The sequence below is a fragment of the Selaginella moellendorffii genome, unplaced genomic scaffold, assembly GCF_000143415.4.
Source record: "Selaginella moellendorffii unplaced genomic scaffold, v1.0 SELMOscaffold_115, whole genome shotgun sequence".
Lineage (NCBI taxonomy): Eukaryota > Viridiplantae > Streptophyta > Lycopodiopsida > Selaginellales > Selaginellaceae > Selaginella > Selaginella moellendorffii.
The window spans coordinates 140302-149109 of record NW_003314376.1 but is presented as its reverse complement, the minus strand read 5'-3'; positions in this window follow the sequence as shown (position 1 = coordinate 149109).

Here is an 8808-nt window from a genome sequence, read left to right as displayed (position 1 = left end):
ACAATGCAAAAAGTTAGATTTAAACCAAAATCCCAAATTCAAGCACTCCTGAGGGACAATCAAAGGTGCCCCTCATCTCCACCAATGTGAGTGCTTGGAATATGGAAAGGCCATGACTATAGAAGCACAACTCGGCCATTGTAGTTAGTGTAGGCTAGTTTTCCACCACAACCACCTTCCTTGCATCTATCTTGACACCCTTAGATGTCACAATATGGCCTAGATATTCCACCTCCGACTTTGCAAACTCACATTTGCTCTTCTTCGCATAAAGTTTGTTGTCTTGGAGTAATAAAAGAACCTTGCACAAATGCACCTTATGCTCCTCCACATAACTTAATTGAAATAGACGCCGATAAATTGGCTGCATCCCTAGCTCCAATGTAATCCCATGCTCCACACCTTGTAACGGAGGCAACCCATGAGGAAGTTCAGATGGAAAAACATCAGAAAACTCATCAAGTACATCCCGTACTATTGCTTCTCCCCCACACGTGCCTTAGTCCCCCAAGTCACGAACAAAAAGCAAGTAACTCGAAACTACTTTTCTATTACGACAAGCCCGCTTTAAAGATGTAGTAAAGAGTATAACAACTGATGGTTGAATGTCCTCGCCAAACCACACATCTTTAACGCCACCATACTCCAACAAGACATGCTTAATACTCCACTTTATCTCTGGATCCACCTTCACCAACCATGGCATCCCAAGAATAAGATCCACATGATGGATATTTGTGAGATAAAAAGTCTCCACAAGTGTGGTGTTGCCAACCGACACTTTCAGCCCCTCGACACAAGCATCGAAATGCTGAGCAGAGGTAGCTGAGCAGAGGTACCTTCCACCATGTATGGAAGAACTCCTCGTGTGACCAGGCCATGCTCCGCAACAAACATTGCCAAAACAAAGTTGCCATCACTCCCACTATCCAATAAAATCCGCACTGGATTGCTACGGAACACGCCCTCTAGCATTAAAGCTAATTCACGAGTATCCTTGAGCGCCATCGTGTTCCACACATAGTTGAGCTAACGAGCAATGATCGAAAGTCGCTTCCTCCAACCGGAATGGTTATTCTCGTCATCCTCACGTTGCAAAGTTTGCAACTTTTTAGTATCTGACTTACCGTGAGTAGAAGATTGGCCATTCTTTTTGTCCTATTGCTTGTTCTTCAACTGTGGAAAATCAGCCTTCTTGTGTCCAAGTTTGCCACAATGATGACAACCCTGTCTATAATTCTTCTTAAAGAACTTCTGCTTCTTGGACCCCTTTGCATCCGAAGTAGTCACCACCGACTTCAACTTGTGATGCTTGTTCCCATCCTTGTGTTCACGATGATAATCACAACAATTCTCGATAGAAGGACTTTGTGAACACTTGCAAGACTTGTGCTTGTCATTGTCAAGTCGATGAGCCACATCAAAGAGCTCCTCCAAACTCTTTGTAGGACTAGTTCTGATCTGGATCCTTTGTTAGAACACGACTAATCAAGCGAGTACGTTTCTCAATATAGTCCCCGAGCGTCAACTGGCTAAAGGGGTGATCACTTGATTGCGAGATTTGTGCTTGTCATTTTCAAGTCAATGAGCCGCATCAAAGAGCTCCTCCAAACTCTCTGTAGAACTTGTTTTGATCTGGATCCTTTGTTAGAACACAACTAATCAAGCGAGTATGTTTCTCAATATAGTCCTCGAGCGTCAACTGGCTAAAGGGGTGATCACTTGATTGCGAGACTTGTGCTTGTTATTTTCAAGTCAATGAGCCGCATCAAAGAGCTCCTCTAAACTCTTTGTAGGACTTGTTTTGATCTGGATCCTTTGTTGGAACACAATTAATCAAGCGAGTACGCTTGAGCCACATCAAAGAGCTCCTCCAAACTCTTTGTAGGACTTGTTTTGATCTGGATCCTTTGTTGGAACACAATTAATCAAGCGAGTACGCTTGAGCCACATCAAAGAGCTCCTCCAAACTCTTTGTAGGACTTGTTTTGATCTGGATCCTTTGTTGGAACACAATTAATCAAGCTCCTCCAAACTCTTTGTAGGACTTGTTTTGATCTGGATCCTTTGTTGGAACACAATTAATCAAGCGAGTACGCTTCTCAATATAGTCCCCGAGCGTCAACTTGATCACTTGATTGCAAGGCCCTTTCTTTATTCTATTATCCTAACCTGGTGCCTAACAATCCTCCCCTCGTCAGGGAATAATCGTCCGCAATCATACTTAGGCCACCCTCCAGTCACCATGGTCCTTCTCTTAGGGTCTACCAAACCTTGGTTCTCCCTCTAGATCCACCATGTTGAATATTCCTTAGGAATATTCTTACCCCACTCGTCAGCCACGAGAATCGAACTGGTTTCCGATACCAATGTTAGGATCTTATCCCTTACACCCTAAGCCAACTGGCTAAAGGGGTGATTATTTGATTGCAAGGCCCTTTTCTTTATCCTATTATCCTGACCTGATGCCTAACATGTGTGTGTTTGCCATTATTATATATGGCAAGCTAGCTATATAAAATAAGGCTACGTATTAATTATGTACTAGTTTTTAGCTTTTGAAACCTTATAGCTAGTTGTGTCTAATAGTAAGTTGTAATTACCGAGATTGACAATTATGATTCAATATATTGCCATATCATAATAAAACGTCATTCCCGAGATTGAAATGTAATATATTAATCAAAGAATTTTTATTGTTGGAGAGTTTATTTCTTCTTATGTGTTTTAATGGTTTGAAAGAAGTTTACTTTTGGTCCCAAAAGCTTCCTATATGAATCTCCACCATTTCCAAACTCAACAAAAATTCCATCTTCACCTCTACACAACAATCATCTTTTTCATTTTGAGAGGTGTTGTGAAACTTTTTCATTTGTGACCTCAAGTGCAATTGAACATGAGTTTCCTTTTTATGATGTTTTTAAAAGAGTTGGATTGCCTTCAATGCTCCAAAAGTGATATTAATATTTTCTTCAAGATTTTGCTCTAGATATGGTACGAGTGCCTGATGTAAATATGTATTATCTTTGGTATCTTATATGCTACTTTTATTTGAACAAGACAGATGGTTGCATGGGTTTGGTAAATTTTCTTGAGCACTATCTTAAATGCTTAAGAGTGGGTTTGGAAAGTGTGCATATGTGGATGTACAAGAAAATCAAAAAATAATTAAAGACACACAGCTATTATGATTTGATCCCAATTAAATTTATTGATACCATCTGTAAGCAAAAGTAGGGTAAATAAGTTTAGCTCAAATGCTTGAGTGTGTGATTCTCTCCACAAAGTATATCACTATGCTTGTAAAGGAGTACATAATTAAAACAAAAGATGGAGAATATATAATTGTCATTCAAGACCTTCTTTTTTACATATATCTAGACCTTATGAAACACAAAAAGCATGAAAAGGCATATACTCTTTACAAACATATATACTACATCTTAAACAATATCTTGCATTAGAATTTTAAAATGGATATTCATATACATCAAGCAAACTTTACTATTACTAAATTGCAAAAGACTTTTGGAATTAACTAGATTTTTTAAGACCATTAATAATTTTTATTCTCTATCAATAATATAAACTTATTATACTTTATAAAATTAATAAAAAAACATTTTTTCATTTCACTTTTCATTTTATATACTTGCAAGTGCTCTTTTCACAATACTGCTCATAGTATTCAAATGTTTCCATGTCTGTCTTTACCACCTCAAAAAATATTTTATGGTAGTTTTTTAGGTACGTGATGTTATAGTGTGTCGCAAAAGCATATATACCATCATACTGATCATCGCCATTATTTCCACAAAAATCTAGAAAATTTATAAAGCATTTGTTAAAAGTCATAGAATTGCAATTTTCTAAAATAAATAAAAGAGAATTCTTTTTCACCCAATTTGTTGCACCTTCCATCATTACATTTATCTCCAACTTTTCATCATTATCTTCATTATCCTCTCTTACTTTCTTTTATATAGTTTGGTTATGCTGTGCAATAGAACAATTATTGTAGCTTCTAGCTCTTGAATTACTACTTTGGAAATAAAGATTATAAAAGTTAAAATTACCAACATTAGAACTCACAAACGTTTGTGTGTATTTCCTTCTTTTTGAATAAAAGTGCGAATAAAGATCTATAAATTCTAGACATTATATTATGATAAACCCCTCAAGAATATATTTTAGAGAAAAACCAAGTCTCTCTTTTATATGCAACAAGCTTATATCAATAGCTTTTTTTTTCCCTTTCAAATGGTTATATGGCCTTATATAAAATCTTATTTCAAATTTAATAATTTTTAAATTCTGATAAACTTGACATTTACTAGCCAAAAAGCATAGAGTACAAATTTAAAGAAGTGACAAGGATAGTTTTTTTGCAAAAATTTTAGTTTATGTTCTTATTATAGCATGTAATAAATATTTAAATTAGAAATGTCCTTTAGAACAATAGAGTTGTGAAATTATTAGGTTTGCTCTAACCTTAATATTTTAAAGTTTATAATATTTATACTAAATTACAATTAAAAATTGAACTTAACTCATGAGGTCAACTCTTTAGCTCATGAGGTCAAGAGTGATCTATGCTCCCTGATAAGATGTTAGAGAAGTGAGGATGACAAAAAGAAAAATGCACCTTCTAATCCATTTCATTATGAAGACCCATTCTTCACTTCTCGCGAGAAGCCTTTCACAGCTGAAGGAGATGGTGCAAATTTGTCAGTTGTGAGCTTTTAAGTAGATCGTATTCATGCACCAGTGGCTACAGATCCACACGGATTTCAAAACTTATGAAGATCCATGGCAAAATGCTTATGTGGTTGTGGAGAAAAGAAGCTCTCATCAAGCCCTCTTGCTCCTGTCCCTGTAAAACAACTCCATAAGAAACATACCATGCAAAATGACGGCAGACTGAAATGAAGTCTTACACTGTCTTATCTGGCTAAGAGCAAGCAGCTTACGAGCTTCTTCGCACCTATTGAAGACTGCACAAGCATTCTTAGAATCGCTGCAGCATCGTTGATGTCAGAATAAGATCTTAAAAGCTATTAAAGTCAAGAGATAAACTGTCTAAGCTTCTAGATGTACTGCACGACGCTTTATCCTGAGAGAGATCTGACCAAACTTGTTGTGATGAATCTGAAGATAACCAAAAATCTTTAAAATACTACCATCATTTGGCGCGGCTGAAACGTTGAGTACTTAAAGTTTCCTTTTCCTCCCGTTCAGCATGCCGGGTAAAGGGGATCTAAAGCGCAAAGTTGAGACTTCTAAGAGTCCATTCCCGCTAGATTGTAGCCTATCTGAATGAGAAATAAAATTGCGATAAAGAGAAGTACGAATGCTTATCAATGAATTCATGAGTAGCGCTATGAGTAATGTTGACTCTTCATGTGTCGAGCCAATGCCACTATTTCATCTGTTAGATCGTTGGAGTCGCCATTTGAAACATAAATAGTTTTGAAAAATCGACGGCACGTCAGATTTGGTCCCATCTTATAAAAAAAGGTTATATCCCTATAAAAAGGGAGAATTCTAGCAAGCTTAGATAAAATGGTTTAGCACTTCACCGCTATCCATCCCACAACTCACCATTGTAAAACCACCATCTCCAACATGCATCAAGATAAGGACTCTTGATTGCATGATGTGAACACAAGCAATGAGTTAACACCTCGTTGCAAATCATCTCTCCAAGAAGAGAAGATGATTTACGTATTTGATCCTCCGTCCTCGATGACTCTCTTTTCGGTCTCATCTTTGACCAAACCTCAAGCTTGCTTTCGCACTGCCTTCAGTTCAATCGAAGAAAAGTTTATGAGAGAGCACGGCAATGATTACTTGAACCAATAGACTATTCCCTATAATCTTGATTGATCCAATTATAATCATGCCTAGGAAGGATCCACTAGTGCCGTGCTAAACAGCTACGGACCAGCCTATTTGCCACTCATAGCAAACCCAGGTAGGTTTGCTTTCACCCATGGTACAAGGAATAACTCATGGAACCACCAATAGGCTAACATTAATCCTGCCAACTCAAAGTACAACCTTGAGTTGCTAATGTGCCTCACTCACGAGCCCAAGCGCAAACTCATGCTACTGGAATAACTCAAATCCATCTTATGAGCCCAAGAGCAAGCTCACATAATTACGGTACAAGAAGGTAACCAAATCCATACCCAAGGAACGATTGCGAAGTCTTTGCACCAAAACGTGTACCCACTCGGATCATCGTTTTCATCTCTGCGTATGCAACGAGACTAGTTGCCCAATCTCATTGAATAGTACTCGCTGAGACTCATGCTCTGATACCAAATGTAGCGCACGTGGTTTTGACCCTTTATCCTATGGTAATTTACCATAGGATAACACCACGTGCACTACATAGCGCACCTTATCTGTAGCACACCTTATCTCTCTCCCCTTAAGCCAACTGGAAAAGGGGCAATTGCTTGATGAGAGAGCCTTTAGTGGTTATTTTATCCCCATTTATCCCCCAAGGTTCCAAGGATCCACGGTGACATCTCTCTCCCCTTAAGCCAACTGGAAAAGGGGCAATTGCTTGATGAGAGAGCCCTTAGTGGCTATTTTATCCCCATTTATCCCCCAAGGTTCCAAGGATCCACGGTGACAGTATATCCAAATCTCATCCCATGATCACATGCGTTACAAATGATGGTATTCTTGTTTAATGTTAAGAATTTTAACTTTTGCCTTTAACTATAATGCCCTTAAGTATGTTGCCTTTGCTTCATTTGATTATGCATTTGTAATTTTCACATATTTATTTTTTCTCATTTTTAGAATTTCTTGAGAAACTGCTAATGTTTACCTTATTGTTATTGTTGTAAAATGTTCTTTTCAAATTTAAATCTTGTTTCATCTAAAGTTTAAAACTCCAAATACATCAATTTTACCCAACTAACCAAATACATGGTATATCTTTTGGTTTTGGATAACTAACACTACACAGCAGAACTGGAGTACTTTCCTCCATAGCTAGAGCTCTAGAATCAATAAAAAAACTCTTGAAATGTGACAAAAAAGACACTAGAATCTCCAAGGATGAGTACTAGAATGGTGAAGAGAAAAGCTTTGCATTTTTGTTTCTATGCTAAGGGGATGTAGTTCAGATGGTAGAGCGCTCGCTTAGCATGCGAGAGGCACCGGGATCAATACCTGGCATCTCCAACTATTTTCAATCATTCCAAGCATTTTGACCGATTTTACTAGTGTTGACTATGGTTGACCACTTGAGGAGCTAGGGATCCACGATGAAGAAGTAAAACCGGATGGTGCCAGTTCCCTCCACTGTTGGGTCACTGGATTGCTGCTCTACCATCTGTGACAAACTGGCTTTTACTCCAGTACCCAGATGGGTTAATTCTTTTGCTTTTGCCTCTAACATTATGCAAACTACTTTGATATGTTGTGTCTGCAATAGAGGCAGCCATAATAAGAGACCTGCACCGGCCGAGAAAAAGAAGACTGGTAGGCAGGAGCGTGAAGACAACAATGATGCCATCTACCTGACAAAGATAATCCAACTTGCATTTTTGCATCTATCAGTCTCATGCTTTCGGTTGGGCACCGTGAGACTATCAAAACAGCAATGGATAGATATTTATCTCGTGTTTCTTTTCCCCAGTTTTCTGTAGAGGAAGTAGTTTGTGCACGCTGATGGCTTGTGTCTCCATGATCACATTCAATGAATGCTAAGTTGAAAAACGAGAAAAAAAAAGAGTTTCGTTATTCAAAGTATGCAAAGTGGCGTGTCACTGCAAGTAGGACATTAGGATTGGAAAGATATCCATTTCTCTTTATGAAATATCATACCTATACTGTGGAGAGCATTTGGTGATTGAGCGATGCATGTTATCTCAAAGGAAGCAGCGCAGGAATGCGATCTTTCAGGAGCCCGGGTGGCAGATCGAAGTGACGGATCATCTGGAAGTTGTGGTGGACGATTCACCAACTGAGAAGAAACAGCTGGATGCTCACACTCGTAGTTCCCACAGCAATGGTACACTGGAATTCTCCACAAAGTGTCCTGCCAACACTGGCAGTGACACGTAAGTCAGCACAGTGCATGTGTTGTCACAGGGAAGATTGTGTAGAATCAATCTTCAAGGAGATGAAGTTGCAGTGCAAGAAGACAGTAGGCTCTTGCTCACTGACGGTGATCTCACCCAGAGATCACATACAAGGGTTGACTGGTGGAAGTCGCTAGACTTGGAAGTTATGACACAACTGGCTCGGAACATGGATTGGAAGGTAGAGCAAGAACCTACCAAGTTTCGATTTGATGAAGGATTTACAAGCTATCCTCTAGAGGTGACAAGGGAGCAGACGTTGGTGCACCTCCAAAGGCCAGAGAGGTTGCTCGAGACGAAAGGTTTGAGAAAATGTAACGTAACGTAGGCGAAACTGAAGCTTGGTAGTTTCATGAAAAGCTGTGAAGGCTCTGGAGCTTATCTCCTCACACATGGTAAGTATCTTGTTCTTTGACTTTTTCATCAATGACATGTTATTTCAGGGACGTGCAATTGTGAAAGTATGGTCGAAGTCTACACTGCGGCTTGCAACACAGGTTGTTCGACAGGATGGGACGATGAACAGGATAGGTTGGTCTACCTGGAAAGCAACACTCTCGCCTCACAAATTGTGAATACGAAGCTGATGCATTTGTCGCAAGCAGCCTCGTGGACATGTGGAAGCGTCAGAAGTGTTCGGGAGGACGAAGAAACATGCCTGGAACACGATCATCATGGGACATGCACTTCTTCTATCGGATGC